Source organism: Protopterus annectens, chromosome 10.part0 (assembly GCF_019279795.1).
Source record: "Protopterus annectens isolate FY-2018-M chromosome 10.part0, PAN1.0, whole genome shotgun sequence".
Classification (NCBI taxonomy): domain Eukaryota; kingdom Metazoa; phylum Chordata; order Ceratodontiformes; family Protopteridae; genus Protopterus; species Protopterus annectens.
Window position 1 is genome coordinate 1362913760 of NC_056744.1, and position 23638 is coordinate 1362937397.

The window sequence follows — 23638 nt, forward strand, 5'->3', positions numbered from 1 at the left end:
GGTTCAAGGCTCCTGAGAGCACCCCAGCACTACCAGGTTATACCTCATACCATGCTTTTTGGCCCCACAACTTGGACCGAACCACAAAAGCAGGGGGAGTATCAATATTCATCAAAGATACCCACACCTCCAGGTTGGTGGCGCAGCACAAAGCATCAGAGACCATCCATGTGCAACTAACAGTGGGTAAACTGCCTTCTAGTTTATAGCCTGCTACAGACCACCCTCCCAAACCCAGGAACCCCACTCGGCCTCCTGAGAACACTGGAAAATATGAAGGTCTCTCCAAACACCTTTATATTGGGTGACTTCAACTACCTAAACATAGACTGGGAGCATTACTCTAGCTCCAACACCCTAGCCCAAAGGTTCCTAGAATTTATAAACTCAAATGCTATGGAACAACTTGTTACCACTCCCACAAGAGGGGAAAATATACTGGACCTGATCATCACCAACATGGGGGCTCTATGCTCCAGACCAGAAGTGTATTCCTCACTGGTAAGATCAGACCATAAACTAATCTCACTGGATATTCACATCCCGACCCCACCCCCTGCCCAGAAAACCACAGTGAAAAACTTCTCTAAAGCAAATTTCACACTCCTCAAAACTGAGGTGGAATCCTTCAAAGCCCCTGGGCCTGTGGAAAATACGGCCCAGACCGCAGAATCCTTTATAAACGCATTCTATGAACACCTTCAGGAATGCATGGATCATGCAATCTCAAATAAAACCAAGACCCAATCCTCCAAAGGCAGGCGTCCTGTCTGGTGGACCCCAGCCATAAACAAACTATACAATAGAAGGAGGAAGCTACTACATGACAGAGCAAAATCCCAAAAAGGGAAGGCACCTCTGATCAGTATTAGCAAAAAACTACGGGCAGTCATAAAATCGTCTAAGGCCAGCTTCGAGAGAAAAATTGCACAGGACACTAAGGATAATCACAAAGCTTTCTTTAGTTATGTTAGGAACCTGGGTGGGAATTCTCAGATATGCTCAGAATTAGTCCATAATGACAAAAAATACACCGAACCCACAGACATTGCCAACATCCTAGCTGACAGGTTCAGCACAAACTTCTCTCTCCCTCCCCACCAAAAGGGCAAATATCTATCCCAGCAGAGTGCTGCCCCCCTGACATCTCAGATGCTCAGGTAAGAGCCGCCCTTTCCAATGCAAAAAACAGCATCAATGGGAGCAGACAGTGTCCCGGGCTGCATCCTACATGAACTCCAAGAAGAGCTAAACCCAAACATAAAACTACTGTTCAATCTCAGCCTTACTACAGGATATGTACCCAAAGAGTGGCGTACAGCAACAGTGGTCTCTCTCCATAAAGGTGGTGCCTCAACTGATCCTGGAAACTATCGCCCCATAAGCCTGACTAGCTTGGTCTGCAAAGCTATGGAAAGGATCATCATGGACCTCATAAATAAAGATATTGGGGACCTACCGACACTGGATCCTACCCAGTTTGGCTTTGTTAAGGGCAGATCCTGCCTCTTAAACCTGGTCGATTTCTTTGAAAAAGTCACCAAGGCCATTGAAGAGGGGAAGCTGGTCCACACAGCCTACCTGGACCTAGCAAAAGCCTTCGATACAATACCCCACTCGGGCATTACAGATAAGCTCACCAGCTTAAATATAAACCCCTATGTCACTAGATGGGTTGCAAACTGGCTCAAGGACAGAACCCACATGGTTAGAATTGCTGGAGCCATGTCAGACTCCAAACCAGTTCCAAGTGGCATCCCACAAGGCTCAGTCCTGGGACCTCTCTTGTTTGGTATATATTTCTCGGAGGTACAGGCCAACACGGAAGGACTGTGGCTGACCAAGTTCACAGATGACTGCAAACTAGGCGCCATAATCAACTCTCCCGCCGACACAAGCATCCTAGAAAAGGGACTCATAGAAACAGACAACTGGTGCCAGAGCCATGGCCTCAAGCTAAACGCCAAAAAGTGTATAGTCATCCCCTTTGGAAAAAACAAAGTGTCCACAAATTATCACATAGGTGGTAATCCATTAAGTACAGAAGAAGTAATTAGGGACCTGGGGACCCAAGTTGATTGCAATCTCTCATTTGAAAACCACGTGGCCAAAGTGGTTAGAAAAACATTTTATATAGCCCACCTAATCATGAAGGGATTCACATCTAGATCAGGGGAGGTCATCGTGCCTCTTTACTCATCCCTCATCAGGCCCATAATTGAGTACAATGCCCCTTTTGGGATGTACCTTTCCAGACACCTGCAGCAACTGGAAAGACCCCAAAAGTACCTCACCAAGAGGATCAAAGGGCTCAAACAGATGCCATATGCTGCCCGGTTAAAAAAACTCCAGCTCTACTCAGTGGCATACTGCCTGCTCAGTGGCAATCTGTGCCTGATGTATAAAGCCATGTCCAACCCGGAATTAATGGACATGCTGCACCTCAGAAAATCCAAATCCCATTGAGCTACGCACTCGAGAGACTTGAACCTCAACACTGAAATAAATAGGACATGCTGGAGGGACAGATTCATAATCCAGAGGCTCCCTTCACTCTGGAATAAAATTCCAGTCCAGGTTAGGCAGAGTCCCTCATTGATTCTCTTCAAGAGGAATCTTGATGAGTGGATGGGAGATCATAGGTTTACCCCGGGTATCACTTCTGTGTCACTGTTAGACAGAGGCACAGTATACTAACCTCGAAAAAGGGCATAGCAAAATTCATTTAAAATGGGTGGCGAAAGCCAAACACACTCTGGCTAGGCTTATAAATGCCCTAGGGCAGATAGCCTAGTATGAACCTATGAACCTATGGGGGGAATTCAGTAAAGCCTATATGGACTTATTTGCCAAGTAGGCAATAGTGGCACAGTGCTTACATGGAAGTAAGCAGATGTGCGATCCAGTAAACAAAGTTGAGGGGCATGTGCAAGTGTACAAATATGGAAATGTCTTTGGCATGCAAATCACCTCATAAGCAGGTGAAATGCATGCAAATGCGGCAGGGCGAGTGATCCGGCAAACAGATAGGCATTCCTGCAGACCCCATGTTGGTGTCTGGAATGTGCACGGAAGCATGTGTACAGGATGTAAAAATGCCACCAGGGGCTGTAAAAGTGTACTTAACAGTGACAGAAATAGCATAGAGGACACAGATGTGCAAACCTAACCACCATGTGCCCAAAACCATATAGAAAATAATGTAAAATAATTTCATTTTTTTTAATACCCTGGGTATGTTTGCATGGTGCTTCACAGTGTGCAAACATGCCATTATGGAAAAAATATATAAAAAGATTGTAAAAACCAAAATTTGTGAGTATGCAACAGTAATGCATTATAGGACCCTGTGCGGAGTATGTACTATGTTAGACTACTGTGGTTGCTAGCGAGGCAGGGCCTGGCACCCTGTAGTTTCCAGGTAATGTGCACGGATCTGTATGCAAATGAGCTGGGGTTACTGAGTAGCACAAATGGGTATCTGTGTCCGCAGATCCCATCCATGTAGGCACAGAACCCTGTTGCTGTCCACAGAAGAGGTAACTGACATCAAAAGGTGTGTGTCCACAATCATTTAAGCTCATTGGAGCTCAACAGTGCCTGTTTGCATGGTGCACCCCTGAGCTGAGCAGGGGGGCATGTACACTGACTGTTAATCTGTGCTTACCTCTGAGGCATGGGTTTGAGTATGTTTCCACTATGCACCACCATACTGAGTGCAGACTTCCATGAGGATGTGTCTACTGACTACTAAACTTTGTTTATCTATGTGGCACAGGTTTGCATGACATGCCATAGTGCTCAGCAAGGAAGAATGTAAAAAAATGGCTGAGAAAGTCAAGGCTATATTAATTACTGATAAGTCCTGTTTCACTTAAACTAGGGCCATTAAACCCCTTAATGATGTACTTGGCAGGTGAAATGCATCATAGGTAGCCAACCACACAGGCTACACCTACAGCAGAGCACTATAAAGGTTGCATACACACTACAATCTGATTTTTCTCCCATACTCTGCACAATTGTTATACAGACTTGGAAATTTTAACTGAGAGAATGCTAGGGGCTGCTGCAGATCTGCTACATATGTATGTGCTAGATGGTGAGGTCAATGCAGCTGCTGCTGACCATAGGCCTAGACAGAGAAGGAGACGAGTGTTTAGCTCCCTGGGTAATCTACCAGCAGCTACATGAGCTGGAGATTGTAGAGTGCTACAAGGTGGACAGGGACATACTACAAGAACTCACTGAGCTCTGCCAACCTCAACTCAGACCCAGAGCCAACAGAGGGGAAACCATCCCAGTGGAAACAAAGGTATGTGTAGCCCTTAGGATGCTAGCTACAGGTACTTTCCAAAGAACAACTGGGGACATGATGGGGTCCCACAAACATCAGCTTCCATGGTACTTCACCAGTTCCGGGATGCCATGCTACCACATGCCAGTGAGCACATTTATTTTCCTCACACCTTGAGGAGAGGACCAACACTATGTGACTCTTCTACCATGTAGCACACTACTCTGAGGTACTGGGTGCCATAGATTGGACTCATGTCACATCAAGGCACCACCTGGTGAAGAGGGCAGAATCTACATCAACTGCACAGGGTACAACTCCATCAACTGCCAGGTCATGTGCAATGCCCATGGCATTGTCAGTAATGTGTGCGCTGGCAGCCCTGGCAGTTATCACAACTCCCATATCTGGCATGCATCACAGCTGTAACAGATGTTTTCTGAGGGGACATCCCACATGGCCATTTACTTGGGGATGCTGGCTATGCACTGGAACCATGGATGATGTCACCCATTAGAAATGCACAACCACCCACCGAACAATGCCATAATGAGTCACATGCACAAACTAGGAACATCCTAGAGAGTGTGTTTGGGCTGCTGAAGTCACTGTTCTGGTGCCGCAATATATCTGGTAGAGCCCTGCTGTGCTTTTCAGACATGTGTACAGATGTTCACAGTATTTGCTTTGCTACACAATATGATCCTGTGGAAACAGTTGCAGCAGGACCAGTAAAGGGAAGGGATACACAGCCCATGACCAGTGCCTAGGTCACCACAGCCCCACTCACAGGAGGACTCGGTGGAGGAATCCCCTGAGGCTGTCCCTGTAGGCAGATGTAGGTGTGCCCAATATGCCCTGGCCTTGGCCAAGAGACAATGCATAGCATATGCACTGACAACCTAGGGCCCTAGGGACTGACACCTTACTCTGACTCGCATACATATTAGTAAAAATGATGCCAGCCAGACCACACAAGCTGTACCTCACCATGTATTGGATGTAGACTCTGTGCATCAGATAGAGTTAGCCCCGAACTGCAGGTCTGTGTCAACTGCTACATTCACAAGGTAAGTCACTCTGGTATACACCACTTGTAAGGGGTACTACAATATAGTAGCATATGTATGGACCTGCCACATGTATGAAAGAGAATATAGTGGGCTATATATAGTGTGCTACTAGGCTACTTGCAGAGATCTATAGTGGGCTACTGGGCTATTTGTACAGATCTAACAGCCACTTGGGACAACAGGTACTCTGTTCACTAGTATGTGGCCCATAATATCCACTAGGCCACATGGCTGAAAACTCCATGATATTATTCCAGGGAAATACCAAACAGTGGGGCCACAGGACATTCACATGACTGTCTATGCCAGTAGAACATAGGCTGGTCATCCCCAACCCCAAACACATCAGTGTTCCCATACAACTGCTGTAACAGTAAGTCTGCAATGATATACTAGCAGACCAGATAATTCCTGTATGTTGTTGATAGTGTAACCCTCTCTATCTGGTGGCTGGTGTAGCTCACTGGGCCAGAGCCAGTAACATGGGCAATGGTGCTGATGGTTTGAATCTGGCAGCATCCAACATCTTTTGCATGTCAAGTACTCATATGGTAGTATTCCCACAGACTGTCAAAACCTCTCAATCCATTACTGCAAGAAAGCTGGACAAAGCCAGAGTGAATGGGGACACAAAGGGCCATACCTACAGAGAGACATTATACATGTTTGAGTAACCTAGCAGGTGACTAGTATAACAGCAGGCTGCAACAGGTCAGATTAGCTGCAGGATGTAAGGCCATCACTTGATTGTGTCAGTAGTTGCAATAAGTCAGTGACCGCTGTTTACGGTATAATACCAGAAAAACACAAATGTATGAGGAACACAGCAGTCATATGGGGTGAAATGCTGGACATTCTGCAAAAACATGTACAGGGAGAGGTATGCAGACTATCACCCCATGTGTGGTGTTACATCATGTACCCCAGTCACATCATACCTCTCAACCTCTAAGAGCAGGAAATGTGGCCAAAGCCATAAACAAAAGTGGGACCAAGGCCCACAAATAGGGACAGGTTTTAAATATTTGCTCCTACAAATGTAGAATGTTGATAGAACAACAGGTCTTGGATTAGCATGAATCTCCTGATGTGCATGGAGTCTGAAACTCAAATGTCTGTCATTATTTATTGACTTCAATCTTCACTGATTTGCCACTAATTTGCCAGAAAAATACAATGTTATGTGAAATGGACCAAAAATATGAGGCAAAATTCTGGACACTATGTGAAGCTCTGTACATTTGTGAGGTATGAGTCACATATTAAGGTCAGCAATCAGCCGGGGAATGCCTTGGACAATATCAGGGAACTGCAGTACTGTGGCAACAGGTGCAGCAGCCAATGGCCTGCAGCACACATAATCCTGGACTGGAGTACAGGTAGCTCTGGCCTGGAGTTACCTTGTAAGTACTGACAATCACACTGGACATGCTCCTACACTTAGCTAACTTGAGCCCAAGTCTGCTGCCTCTAATGCCCAGAGACCTGCTATCTGGAAATACAGTATGTCTGTACATAGATAGAGCTGTGTATACATATCTGTCTCTCCCTATCCTCCTCATGCTTGACTAGTGTCTGCATCTGTATCAGTATGTGGCATATATATATATATATATATATATATATATATATATATATATATATAGATATATATAATAACAAGATGTATGTATAGCTATATATACAGTGATACATAGACTCCTCACATATATCTATATAGCACATTTATATAACGTGCACACACAACATTTAAGGAGACATCCCTGTTATACACATTTATATAGATATGGATGGGGATGTACAAATGTCCCCACATACCCCAGAATGCTGTGGTTATCTGCACTTACATATCATAACAGTTGTCTGATGGAACCAAACCAATGCTGCAACAGTACATAATCCACTCACCCACAGACCCCTGTGCCTGTGGATTGTCACCCTGTAGACAGACAGATGTATGCATGTGGTGTAATGTACAATGGGTGCAACTCATACATTGGACAGGCCATATTGTCCCTGGCCACATGTCTGCCTTTCAAACTGCAAACAGCAACATATGGCCAGACTGGTAAGTGTACACACGTAGCAGGAATATTACCAGTTATCCCACCCCTAAGACACTGGCTACAACAGCAGTACTAAGCAGTATCATTCTGCAGGCCACACATGCTGTCTAACACAAGGCCACTTTGCGTAGTCCAGAAGTACTGTGCCTGTTTCAACATATGCAACAGACATAACCTGTGGTGCATGTGAAAAGTAGTGTGAGATATAGTGTGTAATACTAGACAGGTAAGAGTTGTAATCTCACATAATTCAATTGTGTGTGTGTGTGTGTGTGTGTGTGTGTGTGTGTGTGTGTGTGTGTGTGTGTGTATGTGTGTGTGTATCAATATATCCCCTCACAGCAGTATGGAAATGCCCATATGGGTTGTCTGCATGCAGTACTCAAGCATTTTATGCCCTGTGACTAGCTGCTGGCCTCAACATTGGCCTCTTTACAAGGCCTGCTGATGGCATCCACCTTAAGAGTGCTGGCTGACAGTGTCACATCAGGTAAACAGCATGGCGCATGCGATAAGTACTGCAAGTTGTAATGTGTAACAGTAGATAGGTAAGGGTTCTAATCTCATGTCATGCAACTTGTGTGTGTGTGTGTGTGTGTGTGTGTGTGTGTGTGTGTGTGTGTGTGTGTGTGTGTGTGTGTGTGTGTATGTACATATATCTCCTTGCGGCCATACAGGCATGCCATATGGCTTATCTCTGTGCAATGTTATGCATTTTAAGGCCCTGTGACTAGCTGCTGGCCTCTAAATTCCCTCGTCTACAAGACCTGCTGATGTAAAAGCACTGGCTGACAATCTAATAACAGATAAACTTCATGGTGCATGCAGTAAGTACTACAAGCTATAGTGTGTACTACTAGGTAGGTAGGGGTTTTAATCTCACATTATCCAACTTGTATGTGTAGGTCTGTGTGTATAAATATATCCCCATGCAACACTTTAGACAAGCCTGTATGGACTATCTGTGTGCAATAGTCATGCATTTTATGCCCTGTGACTAGCTTCTGGCCTCAACATTGGCATCCTTTACAACACCTGTTGATATCCACCTTAAGAGTGCAGGCTGGCAGTGTAATATCAGAAAAGCAGCATGGCTCATGTGATAAGTCCTGCAAGCTGTAATGTGTAACAGCAGATAGGTAGGGGTTCTACTCTCACCTCATCCAACTTCTGTGTCTGTATGTACATGTATCCCATTGTGGCACTACAGACAAGCCCAACTGGCTTATCTCTGTGCAATGGTAATGTATTTTAAGGCCCTGTGACTAGCTGCTGACCTCAACATTGGCCTCCTTTACAAGTGCTGGCTGACACTTTGACATCAGATATACCCCATGATGCATGCAATAAGTACTGCAAGCTTTAGTGTGTATTACTAGATAGGTAGTGATTCTAATCTCACAACATCCATTTTGTGTGTGTGTGTGTAAATATGTCTACTTGCAGCACTAGAGGCATGGCCATCTGTGCTATCTCTGTGCATTGGTTATGCATTTTATGGCCCTGTCATTAGCCACTGGCCCTAAATTGCCATCATAAGCATAAGTGATGTCTGCCGCCATCTAGATTTGTATGTGCAGAATACCCAGGTGACAAATATCAAGGGTAGCAGACTTTGTCACAGGGTATGAAAGCATGATGATGCTGACTGTCCCCATTGTTCCTGATGCACTGTTCTACACATATGCACCTAGGGAGCCATGCACGTATACTGGCATACCTTGCCGACATCATATTTCTGCTGTGCTGCCTTGCCATCCTGTGCTGTTGCATTGCCACCATGTGTCCGTAGTTGAAGTACTCAGACTCCTGAGACACAAACATACACAGGTCCATGACACACCTGTCATTTTGTACCACTATCACCAGTGTACCATCAGACAACAAAGATACACAAAGTTTGATGTGTAGTTAAGACATATGCCAGCATACAGTACCTGTCATGGTCCACAAGTACTGCCATGGCATAACACTATTGCTCTATACAAACACATGTAAAGTAATATAGTCACCCTGTGCATTAGACACATTTGTAGGTCCCTGCATCAAAGGCATAGATGGCAGGGATATGGTACAGGTATCATCACATGTACAGGGTGTGGTGAGGGGGTGCCAGAAGCCTAGGCTGTGCCAAACATTTGACAACATGTGTGTGAGTCAGGAAGGGATGCTAGTTAGATGGGCCATGGAGAGGTACCATGTGTGTCTGTAGGTGACCTGCATGTGACAGTGGTGTTGAAGTGTCTGCATGTACACAGTCAAGCCCAGTGCTAGCTATACACATGTGTATGGTGGACAGCTGTGGACTGTACATGGTAGAATGGACAGTTCACCATCTCTGGCCATGAACATGGGAACTGGCTTCACCAGGAGTAGCATGGGCACCACTATGCCCAAGATCAGATGCAGTGCTAGTACTAGATGGTGACTGCAGTCTGCTGGGCATGTGTACCCCACAGGACCATCCAGGAGCACATGCCCATGATCTGCCATGTCGAGGTGTGGACATCACACTTCCATCTGTAGTACTGGAGGTAATGCCACTATGGGAGTGTGAGTGTGCACAGCCACGTGGACTCTCAGCAGACGGTGTTGCTGGCCTATGTCCATGTGTCTGACATCCAACTCCAACCAGATGTTCCAGCACAGATAATGTACAGTCAGACACAGACACTGTTAAAATAACAAAGATGGCAAACCAAAAAAGACCGTTAAACCAGAAGGAGTTCTTTTGTTTAGACCTCTTGTTCGCTAGTAAGTTCGTAGCAGAAGCCAGTAGTAGAAGCCAATATTTAAGAACCACTTTTCCAGGTATAAGCACCAGCTGAAGTCAGATATAAAACCTTAACGCAAATTTTATTAAAAGAAACAAGCGTTTTCGCTGTAGTCAGAGCTGCAGCTTCATCAGAGAAAAAGATTCAAAAAAAGCGCTAAAGCAAGGCTTTTATAGGTCACACCCTTACCTTAATTAACTATGTTTTCACAAATAAAGACATAGCAGTCAGAATATTCACTAAGTACAACGTCCCAAATCCTCAGTTGTTAAAAGTAATCAAAGAAACATAGTAAGCCTTATTATTCATATAAATGCAATTATACAAATATAAAAATATAAAAGTATATAAATATAAAAATTATGTTATAGAATAGAAACTTGTGATAATTCCCAACAAAACTATGATCTAAATCCTAGTTAAGTATAGATCATATGAATATGTTAAATTAGTTATATAAAAAATACATTCAAGTAAAAATAGTATATTAAATCCATGTACATACTAATAGAACAATAAAACAATAATTATCTTCTGTAACTTCTCATTTTCAAGATGCATGCTATGTTACAATACTCATTCAAACCTGGAAAGGAGAATGAGTCTAATAACAGTTGCCATTCTAACTCCGAAAGTGGGACTGGACCCTCCTCTTTCTGACCTTACTACCTGGTCTATGGCCATAAAATGAAAACTATATCCTTGGACACAGACACTGTCTCAGCCCACCATCAGTACACTACATCAGTGAAATGTCCCAGGGCATCACCAATGTGGTGAAGGCAGTCATGGATATCAGACTGTGCTGCATCCATAACTCTAGGCATCCATCTGGTGTTGTGTTCAGAATGTGCCTGTGCCTCCACGACAGCCCAAAACATGCAGCGAGTGACCCATGATGTGACATCTACAACAGGAGGTGGATGGGCAGCAGGCCTCCTTCGAGCACCCCTGTCAATCTGCCTGTGTGAGATCTTACCAGCTCTCTGGCTATGGCCAGTGTCTACACTTAGTGATGCAACAGTTTTCACACTGTCCTGTACTATGTCACCACCCTCTGACTGTCCAATGTCTTTTGCCTCTGGTGACTGGGTATGTGTGGGCATACTGACTGTGTATGGGGACAATGGGAGCAGAATAGGGATGCCAACCTCTGGGATGGATTCAGTCCCTGACAACCCCACCTGTGCCTCACTATGGCCACCATCATCATCATAGTCTGATGAGACACTGACATCAGGTTGTGAGGAGGACAGACTCCAACCCTCCTATTCACCTGTGAGAAGCAAGACAAAAGCAGTACATTACCACCTGCACTGTTATGTATGGCAATCCACACAGACTCATACAGATGAGGATCCACAACTGCATTACATGTCCCACATCTTCTCATCTCTCATCCCATGCACAACACACAAACTCACAACAACATACACAGACAACTTAGGCCCTCTATAACATGCATGTCACCTACAGCTGATTAACATTGCCAGCACAATACACTTGTGAGGTATGCAATATGACAGTGTATGTGATAGAACTGCACATAAAACCCAGTGCACCTATCCTGAGAATGATATGTCAGTTGTAGTATCACTGCCACAGGTATGCACCATCTCTCTATTGTGTTTGAACGGGCATCTTGGAGTAATTGCCTCATGTATATCAGGCTGCGTCAGTACTCATAAGTATAAGTGCAAACATGTTAATGTTTGCACAAATACACACCTGTCATTCCCTAGGCTATGCATTGTAGTTAACTGCTCCGAAATAGAACATACAATTATTCTACTCTGGCTAAGCACAACTGTTGTAGATAAGGCAAAATGGCAGCCCTTAACTTTCATAGGGTGTATATGATCTGTAAAACAACAGTATCACACTTACCAGGTACAGGAACATGACCTCTGGCCAAACCTGACAGCCCTATGAAAAGGTGAGAGAGAGGTATTGTCAGCAACACTAGATGTTGCAATGTTACAAGGCAATATGTGCATATATCCACATGTACAGTAACTAATGTGATACTGGCTATATTGCTGACATTCTGAATATGTGTGCACAACTGTGGGTAAAAGCCAACCCCCCCAATGCAGACAGACCTGACACCCATGTACTGGTATGTAGAGCCTGCCACAATGACTGATACAGTATTATACTGGTGAACACAGTAAGCTTACCTGGACACTCCTCTGATGTGGTCACTGTAGCACCCACCTCCAGGATGTATGGCATGATGGATGGCTGAGAGCTGTTGGTTGATCCTAGGTTCACCAGGGATTCCTCTGTGGCTGAGAGTGGTTGTTCTGTTGCAGGTTCTCCACAAGTAGTAGCACGATCCCTGCCAACAGCAGCTGCCCTTTGACATGCAACATTGATCATATCCGTGGCCCGGTGTCAGACCTGCTTGTAGGCCCTGTCCTGTTGGCTAATCTGACAAACAGCCCACACAATGTTGCCCTGCAATGTTGCCCACTGTTCATGATTGTAGCAAACCCTGGAAAGCAGGATGTGATGATGGAGTCTGAGGGCATCCAGTATAGCATCATTCTCTGCAGACAAAAATGGTGGATGTCTCAGCTGGTTCATCGTTCCTGCAAAGACAACAATAGGGGAACACATTACAGGACCAGATATATGGATGTCCACTATGTACAAACCCTAAACACCCATAATGGCCTGCACTATCCACTGTTCCCTCACACATCATACCCCATAGTCTGGCAACAAACTACATATGTAGCTATCACCAAGATAGCAGCAATACTTGGTAATGTCCCTGTGTGCCATGTGTGCCATGACAGATTCTGCTGTATGTCTTTACACCCATCACTGCAGTCTACTGTAGTGTGTCCCCTATGGGCAAACCTCCACTAATATGTCATACGGCCACTGTTGGACAAATAGCAGTGTGCTATTAAAACAACTATATGGGGACAATCCAGCAACACCAGTGTGCCACAACCTACTGTAGTATATGTGCCCTGTAGGCATCTTACCTCTCAACTATTCAGATGTTTGCAGAATGTCAACATGTTTGCCTAATAGATATGGTTCTTTTTGCAGAAACTTGTGGATGTCTGACAAATGGTTGTCCAATCAATGATGGTTGCTCTCAGAAAATTAAAATAAAATCTGACTGTCACACATCAGACTCCTCAGAAAACACTTATGCTGCAGTAATATCTGTTAGTCTATGTCTATTCACAGTCTTACTTTGTATGGCCAATATGTATACTCTGTTACTGACCTTGGGTCTCCCCCCCCCCATTAATTATAGCTTTGTCTTGATTTCTTACTGCAAGAGGTTGCGAGGTATGTTATGCATAGCTCTCAACCAGACAGAGATGAATATCCATGAAACAGAGACTTAGCCAGACTACATCAGGGACATTCAGGGACACTTTTGCAATGTTAGAACTATTTATGTGTGACATTGACAGACTGAGAGGAGGTGAAATACAGTACATTGTTTGATGTTACAGGAGTGTACATCCTTACTTAGTGTCACTATGTGTTACATGTAATCCACTGTCTTTACTACACCAGCTGACTGTTGTAGGAGGGATTGACAGGGACAGAGCAGAGATGTGATTCATAGCAGGGACAGTTGAGAGGCATACCTGTAGGTGTTGGACAGCACAGTATCACTGACATGTCAATATCATAGATCTAATACAAGCCTACTGCTATTCCCCAAACCTCCATCCTCCCATCTGTATCCCGTTTTATGGAGAAATCTAGTACATACCTGGTGGAGTGATATATTCCTTTTCTTGAAGCATTACTCTGCAAATGCTTTGCACATAACACTGTCTGTGTGAGTCAAACCACATACAGACCTGCTCCCCATAAGCAGTTGCTTGCCTTTTGTAGGTAATGCTCATTAGCAAGTAACTGCCTCTCCACCAATCTGTGACTTAGAATTGGTAATTGCATCCAAAACAACTGAATTGCACTATCATTAGCCAATGACATGGCACCACAGTGCAATATACAAGGCGTTCATGTAGGCCTTGGTCCCTTAGTTTTTGAGATGGACATTACTGAGGTGTGGAGACTGCAGCATCATAGAGGGTAAGTACAAATACTGTCCACTGTAGAGATGTATGACGTATGTCCACAGTTTTGCCTCATATGTTTGGTCAGTGTCCCATGACAGTGTGGTCATCTGGCAGTTCACTGACAAACATTGCGGGTTGTGGTCAGTAAGGGGGGGGGAGGCATGTGAGTATCACTCTTCATATCCATCAGAATATGCATGCTAATGCAGTAGCTGCAATTCTATCAACTTACTATCTTTGTAGGGGCAAGCCGTGAAACATGCACTTATCTCTGGGCCTTTCCCCCCTTTATGTATGGTTGTGTCTGGATCCCTTATTATAGGGTGTTGGGAGGTATTGTCAACCTGTAGCAGCTACCTTAACATACAGCTGTGTATGCTCCAGGCTTCAGCTCCTGCTACAGCCTAGGACATAGGGGGGAGTGTGAACACTTTGGAGGCCAGCAAGCTGTACATGTAACTGTGGCAGTGGTGGCAGCCCTGTCATTACAGCAGAGCCAGGGTAATTGCCAATAGCAGAGTAGTAGGAGACATATAGTTAGGCTATATGAATATGTGCAGTGTGTCCCTACCTGCAGGCCTTTGACTTGCAAAACTGGGTTGCAGATAATTCAGTAGCAGTAGTCTATGGGGATTAAATTTGCATGACTCAATCATTACTTGCTGTCTTTACAGCAATGTAATTGAAGTGCAACACAGATTCAAACCCAGGACTGTGTGTGGCAAAATGTACTGTATGCAAGGCATTTAACAGACTGAGCTACTGACTCAGTACTGCAGTAGGTCTATTTGCCAGATATATGTGCAGACATACAGGATTTCAAAAGCAGTTTTTCTGCAGCAGGGTCCCAGTTGAACATTTGTACTGTGCCATTGATACCTTAGTAGGTGTGTTTAAAGATGTTGTAGATAAAAGGGAACGTTTAGCTGATATCCCAGACTTCATGTACTGCCTTATTATTTATTTGGTTGTCTTCTGGTGTATTTTTGCATCAGATCCCCAGGAACATTCCCATTTTACCCATTAGGTTTAATTTCACCCTATCAGTGGCAATCAATATGTTTTGCTGGAAACACTTGTTTTAGTTAAGATGTGTGTGACATAGTTGGCTAATGCAGTAAGCTGTAATTAACAGGGGCCTGGGTTCAAAACATGGAAGAAGTGATTATTTTGTATATGTGAGAAACACATAAAATCATTAAGGGTCATTAAAAGTCATTTAAGTGGATTTCTGCTGTGTGGTGCATCACAGTACTTCGCTTAGCTCTGCGCAAACCTGCGCTAAAAATTAAAAAGAAAAGGGGGTGATAGGACAATGATGAAATGAGGGCAAGTGGGGGGAAAACATGGTGAAAGGCAGGTAGGGATATGCAGGAAAGGTGTATGAAAGAACCATAGCTTTCCCTTTCATGCAGCAACAGCTGTGCATTTTGACAGATTTTGTGGATGAATTTGGACTCTCAAACCCCAGAGAGAGGGGTGAAGACAATATAAATGTGTTGACAAGCCAATTGGACCAAATTAGTTGAGTCCAGTGGAAATGTGTGCAAAATGGAGAGCTATTTATGGGGAAATATTTTTTTTGGGACAGGTGCCCATTTTTTAAGGGGATAGTGGAAGGGATATAGTTACATGTAGGCAGGTAGGTTGGGTAGGAGAGGATGCAATTGCAGACAGACAAGACAGCAGACATGGGTGTGTTTGACACATGAGGGGGTAAACACCTTGGATGGGGATGGTGTTGTGGAATCTGAGACACATGTGCCTCCAGATGGCCACAACGTGACTGATATCCCCACCCATGGGCAGTCAACACTGCTCCTTCACTGTCCCAAAGGTGGATGTGCTGAAGGCTGGGCACCAGCCTGCCCACCATGTTTTCCAGTATACCCTCAATCCAGCACAGGTGACGTTTATAGCTCTGATGAGTGATCCTGTGCACCATGGCCAGTAGTTGATCTTAGGTGACTATTGCCCCTCCTCCATCTCTCCCAGGGGGAGGCTGGGCTCTGTCCCCTGAGGTGGTTCCACGCAAAGGTGGTGCAGGGGCATCAGAGGGGGCACCACAGATCTGGGTTCCAGACATGGCAGGACCCAGTGCTAAGGCCAGCTGAGCTAGGGGAGGCAGATCACCGTTAACTGGCCTACTCTGTTGTGCTGTGGTGATGGAGGTATAGCAATAAGTATAGGTTAGTTATGAACAAAACTATTGTTAGCAATAACAGCATGCCAGAACATTAGAAATAACCCCATTACATTTCAATGCATATTATGTGAAACACAACAATAAATAACAGAACAGTCAGTATATTAACAGCATGTGAGTAACAGTTATGGCATAAGGCCAACGGAATAGGTAATTCAACAAGATATGTTAATATGCAACCATTTTAATACATAACAATAATAAAACACATGCCCCAAAATAAAGTTTAATGTAACAACATATGTTAATAGTAAATCATAACTAATGAATAACAATAATAAATAAATGAAGATAAGGGGTGGGGAGAGAGAGAAATACAGTCCATTACTACCATTTTAGGCTATATAGTTGACAACAGTACTGCTATTTACTCTACAGGTCTGTCCTTTCTTAATTTGTACAAGTGCCCTATAGTTAGTATAGCATGTACAAACCTCTCAAGCTATCTACACGGGACAGTATGGGCCAAGCAGTAACAACTGCAGGTAAACAACTACACAGAACACTTGCACATCAGGTGGACCTATATAACTACCAAGGTGTACTGTGGGCTGATGTAGTGATACTTTGCTGCTTACATAATCATGTTGATGATAAATCTGTGGCATAGGGATTACACACCACTAATTATGTGACAGCTTGACACTTGACATGTATGTGTACATCACAGAGTGTAAACAACTATCATGCCTTGCTTGGCAGGCATGGGGAGAGAACCCAATAGCAGTGACTGCAGAGGACATCTGCATCAAATATATTAATTGACTGCAGCAACCTTTAACAGACACTCCAGGCATACAGCCATAACAAAGATTACACATTTTGTTTCTTTTATATGATTTTATTATTATTATACTTTGTTTTCTTTATTTTATGCTGTATTTTCACATTCCTGGTAATGATAGTAACAGTCTGTGACATCTAAACACACAATTATTTACTCATAATATGGGCTACCTCACCCATTTACCTGTAGTTCCTATGGAGAGAAAATCTGTAATCATTAAGTGACTAATACTGTAATTTGTAGTGCTACATAGCACTGGATTCGAAATGTGGTTTGTGTGTGGCAAAATGTACTTCATACAAAGCATTTAACAAGCTGAGCTACTGAGTCATTGCTGATTACTGACTGATATTTTCATAGAACTCACCTGGAACCAAAATATGACCTGGTAATAGTACAGCTTTATACCAGACTGTAGTGACAGTTGAACACACATGCATGAAATTCAAGCATGACAGAGATACTAGGTAATCTATACATTACTACATAGAATGCAGGTGTACACAATATATTGTTAGTGTGTTGAAATATCTGTGAAGCCAACAAACAATATCTTTTTATGGGTTATTATTTGCAGTCTATATCTATTACACTGTTATACTTGACTGCAGCACCGTACCTCACAGCCTGAATGTATATAGCTGACATGCAATGGTGAAAACAAGACAATCCTGATGTACGCAATTTACCTTGGTGTTATTGCTATTGGTTCATGTGTTGTTGAAGAACAGTTGTCATAATTAATTTCTTACAAAACAGCTCTGAAGCTACACTTATTGCACAACAGACTTTATTATATATACCTTCATGCAGGTACTGGTAATATTTTCATGTTTTTATTGCAGAACAGTTGTCATAATTGATTTCTTGAAAAACAGCCCTAATTCCACACTTATTGCACAACAGACTTTATTAGAGATGTCTTCATGCAGTTACTGGCATAGCTTCAAGTTTTTATTGCACAACAGTTGTTATTATGCAGGTGTGGCAATACAGCTGTAATTCCACAGTTATTGCACTACAAACCTTATTGCATGTACGTTATTATGGTTAATGATTTAGTCTTCCCTGCTTATTGCACTACTGTTGGTAATATGCAATTATTGCAGTAGAGCTGTAAGTCCACATTCACTGCGATACAGTCTTTACTGTATATACCTAATCACAGTTAATGCTTTCCTCTTTCTTGCTTATTTGACTATAGATAGCAAAACACATCTGTGCTCACCACACTCATGGTGCAACCTGGCCAAGTGCCTGGAATGCACCTCAATGTTGCAAGCCCTCTCCTCTACAGCTGTTGGGAGAGAAGCATAACATTATGCATACCAGTTTATCAGACATTCAGATTAGGTATTGATGAAACAAAGGTAAAATTACAAACTTGTGGGGCATTCCCTGCTCAAGATTCTCACAGCCAGGTGTCCAAGAGACCTCCCTTTCTATGCTTGAGGTCATCATAGTGGTAATAAACCTGCTGACCCATGGTGGGGATACCTGCCACACTGGTCAGTTCATGTGCCAGCTGGTCCCAGGCCTCTGCCTTGCACTCTGAGCCATGGAAACCTCCCTGCAGCAGCCAGTCATTATGATTTTTCACCAGGAGTTCAACCATGACTCTGGACTCCTGAATGACCCACTGCTGCAGCTGTAAGCATGCATCCTCTCCAACACCAGCCATAGTCACTACACAGCTAGAACTCCAACAGATTATACTGTATTTCCACCTAGTGAGCTTAATATATAGCCTGTTTTCCCGACCTTAAATGCCATTTATCAACATTTAAAAATGTGGTGCATTACTCAGCACTGCACAAACAATCTCAGCTCAGTCAAGCAGTGCTTAGCAGTGCTTAGCAGTGTTTTGTGGTGCACAAACCAGCCAAGTGGTGCTAAGCAATGCATAAACATTATCAGATGTTATTTTGTTTATGAAGTACTTAGCAGGTCTTTGCAGAGCTTAGCTGAGTGCAGTAGACCAGAATTTAAAAATAATTAGCATTATTTGTATTTCCAAAATAAATGCTTACTTACCCTTTCATGTATTCAAACCCTGCACCTACTGCACATGAGCCCATAAGTCTACCCATTTAGCTGCATGGACATGTGAAATTTTGCTATACCTTTATATATACCTTTAAACTACGTTTAAGCAGTGCTGAGCACTGCGCCACACTGCGCAAACCCACTCAGCTATGCTTAAACTTGACCTTTAAATAAATAATTAAATGCATCCAGTTTCTATTTCTAAATGTTTGGCTGGTGTCTCAGCACTAATTAGCATTGCTGTGCTCTGCTGTGTACCACACAAACATGATTAAAAAAAAATAAATTACAGTATTATAATACAATTGGATAGTGCAGGGAGTGTGTTACTCATCTGCAGACACAGTTAGCACCACAGTCCCTGCACTGATTCAATAACCATGTTCCATGGCTATCCCTCTGCAACACCCCATGATTAATATCCATGGTGCACTGCCGAGGGAGAACTGCATATATGGACACGGTAACATTCCATGTAGGCTCTACACTATGCCTACACAGATTTTATTAAAACTAGGGGTATATTTTTTTTCTTCAGTGTCTGTTTATTAAGTAAATATGCAGTGAATATGTTTCAGTTGTCTAAAGAAAGTATAATTTACAGTTAAAATGTTTATACAACAGATGTGCATTTATGCAGATTAGAGTTAAAGCAAGTATGCAAATGTTTTTATGTTTTCATACAATTATATAACAGTACTAGTTTTCAGTTTATGCTTTTATCTGTGTTCAAATGATACTGACAGAAAAGGTATTCCTCTAGTGAGAGTTTAGTTTCCAGAATATAACATTTACCAGATTTCAGTTTATGCTTTTATCTGTGTTCAGATAACACTGGCAGAAAAGGTATTCCTTTAGTATTAGTATTAATTTACATAACATTTCTTCACAGCTGCTTTAGATGTTCAGTATAAATGTGTATCCCTTTAGTGTAAATTTCAGTCAAGTTTCAGAATATGACATTCATACTCAGTTATAATTCAGTATAGTACATTTCAGTCAGATTTCAGAATATAACATTCATACTCAGCTATACATTTCTAACAGCATTACTAGCTGGTTTACAACATGTCACACTTCACATTATTCAGTCAGTTTTAAGGGTAAAGTGCCAGAATTATTTGTAACAGGCTTATTAAGATAAGTTATCTTAAAAATAAGTAATAATTATTTAATATACTCAAGGCATAACAAGTCAGGCTTAATTTGTTAATTAATTTACAGAATACAGTGCACATTACCTAATATACTAGACATAAAGTTAAAAAGACACTGACAGGGTATGCAAAGATATAGATCTGAAATATAGAAAGCATACATTTTAGTAAATGTACTTCTACTATTTCAGCGCATAGATATTTACAGGATATTTAAGATACAGATTTAAAAGGCAAACATGTATTACAGCACATACAAATTAAAAAGGTAAGTAGACAGGATTATTAGTAACAAATCTAGCTAAAGATTTACAGAAACAAGTTAATACAGTGTATGGAAATTATGTTTCAAGATACACATGTTATTGGTGTAAAAAAAGAGAGTGTACCAGTTATAATATGTTAAAGATTTTCGCAGTTATAATTAAATCATAAAGTTAAGAGACTTCAATCCAAACAGACCATAAATGCTCAAGTGACACCTAGTAGTCATAATTACAATTGCAAGTTTATTTACCAAGTAAAGAAATAAATATATTTGTTCTAGTGGTCATTATACTATCCTTCACAGATCATATTAATAGATTCATATAGTAATTACCTAAGTAAATCCCATTTCAGTAATTTCAGAAACCATTGTTATGGAATAAATCCTACATAAGCACATTTAGCAGACTAGACCTTGCATAGGCCTGAAAATGTAAAGTTAGGACTGTGTCTTCATTTTCTCTTTCATATTTTTAAGTAACTACAGAAGCAGATACCTGCATTAATGTATCTCAGGAGGAATTGTAACATCAGATATTTAAATGTAGTTTATAAGACAAAAATGCAATATTATCAACAGCAGAAACAGAAACACTCAAAAACTTAAAAAAAAAACACTCAATGGAAAACACCAAATACTGGAGCTGAACAATAACCAAAAGTGTTGTAACTATAAACTGCAACTTAGAACATGAATGAAGACACAACCACTGTAAAATATATATACGTGTGTTTAGCACTTTTGTCTTTTTAATATACTTTAAAGACTTCTTCAGAACATATACTGCAGTATATGCAGAAGTCAGATCAAATATCCAGCATTCCAGAATATTAATTATATTATTCAGGAGGAAAAGAATGTGAGTGCAGAAGCTATGGACATAATAACATTCTGAGTACAGAATTTGCAGGCGGTATAACGAGTGCAGAATTTACAATCTATTTCAGTATATCAGCACTGTTATTGGAGACACTATGATTTGATTCGAGTATTGCTGACATCTACCACCGTTGTACAAAATAAAACATTCTTAAGTGAAATACAGTGTATGCAGACTTCTATTCTGAATGATACAAGAAGACTTGGCACATAAAGGAGAGACTGGCACCTGTTCAGCACAGTTCTGGGTAATTAAAACATAAAGATATTCATTCCAGTCTCATTCCAATTATTTCCATTCCAGTATTCTAGAGTCTAGTCAATTTCTACAATACAGTCATGCAAGGATGATGCAACAGTATTCTAGATATCTGCTGCTTTCCACACCCTAAGCAGAAGTAATAGTCCCACTTCTAAAGGAAATCAAGTAGAATGCAACAAGTCTGTTACTGTCATCTACTTATAAGACCTTGCGATTGGTATTCATAAATAAAAGGTCATGTGTCAGCTTTTCTTTGAGCGTTAATAATAAACAATTCAGAGGATTACACCTGAAAACAAAAGTACAAAATGCACATAGGAGTGTCATTAAAGCTTTTTCAAATGGAGCTCATTGCTGAATTTGGCACTACTACATTTTCTCATTCAGCAGAGGAAGTTTAACTTTTGGTTGTGGCATTCTTCTAGAGATAGAAAAAGTTTTCTTTTGAGAGAAATGCATATGTTTTTTACTTCTAATATGATAAGAACTCATTACATACAGATTATGGACTTATACTATACTCCCCATCCCCCCAAAAGTTACATAACCACTGCTAATGAAACTGAGCATAATGAAACAATCCCCCCCCCCCCGGGGATTCATCAAGCTCCATGCAAGAATATTGTTATTCTTGGATGGAGAGTTCCATGGCCATCTAGGATAGCAGCACACCCTGCATATTCATGAGGACCTGCTGCTGTCTACACTAGATTGCCATGAAACAAGAACGAGTGCAGGGGGCATGTCCCAGCACTGCTCTCACAGTACACATGTCCCCTGCACTCTAGAATTGCTGTATAGCAATTCTAAAGCTAGTAATAGTGTCCATGGATACTGTTATCACAAGATAATAGTGTCCACGGCACAGCCACCCACAACATAAAAACAACTGTCCAGATCATCGCAGAATGTCCAGAGCATTCCCTCATATTTTTGGCCTTTATTTCATAAAATGTTTCCTGTCTGTGAAAGTAGTGGGACGGTCTAAGGGAATAATTATGTTAAAATGTAAGAGATTATTATAGGGTTATTGGCATGATCTTAAACCTTTTTAATTTTTTTCCATCCCCAGTAAAGTTTAAGCGTAGCTGAGCGGGTGTGCGTATAGTGCAGCTATGCTCAGCCTAGCTTACACATTCTAATGAGCTAAATAGAAATGTAGAACTAAAGTAGCAAAAATGAAATAGCGTAGTGGTTAGAGCTTTCACTTAATATGCAGTTATTCACGGTTCAAGCCCCAATGCAATCCATTGATTTTTATTTGTGAAAACAGCCGTAAAAGTATATTTTTTAGAAATAGGTAGTGAATAATATATATTTATTTACCAGGGTAGTGTTGCAGGTTAAAATGTGAGGTGTCAGTGTAGTACAGATGCAAAACTCTTACATAAACACAAGTGTCCCATACAGTATAGCCATAAAAGAATGTAATGTAATGAAAGTAGATAAAATGAGAATAATAATAATAATGATGATAATAATAATCATAATAAATAATAATACTAATGATAGTCCATAAAATAACAGCTGAGCAATGCTAAACTGAGCTCAGATGTGCTTAGCTGGACTAAGCATTGCTGAAATATGTATGCTTAGCAAGACTTAGCATAGCTAAGTGGATTTGTGAACTGGTAAGCAGTGCTTAGCATCTACCCCTTTAAGAAATGCTTATCTTTGCTAAGCAGGTTTGCCCGGTGCTTAGCTTAGCTCAGCATATTCAAAACTGTCCAGTCACAGCAAAGGGTGGGAAATCATCCCT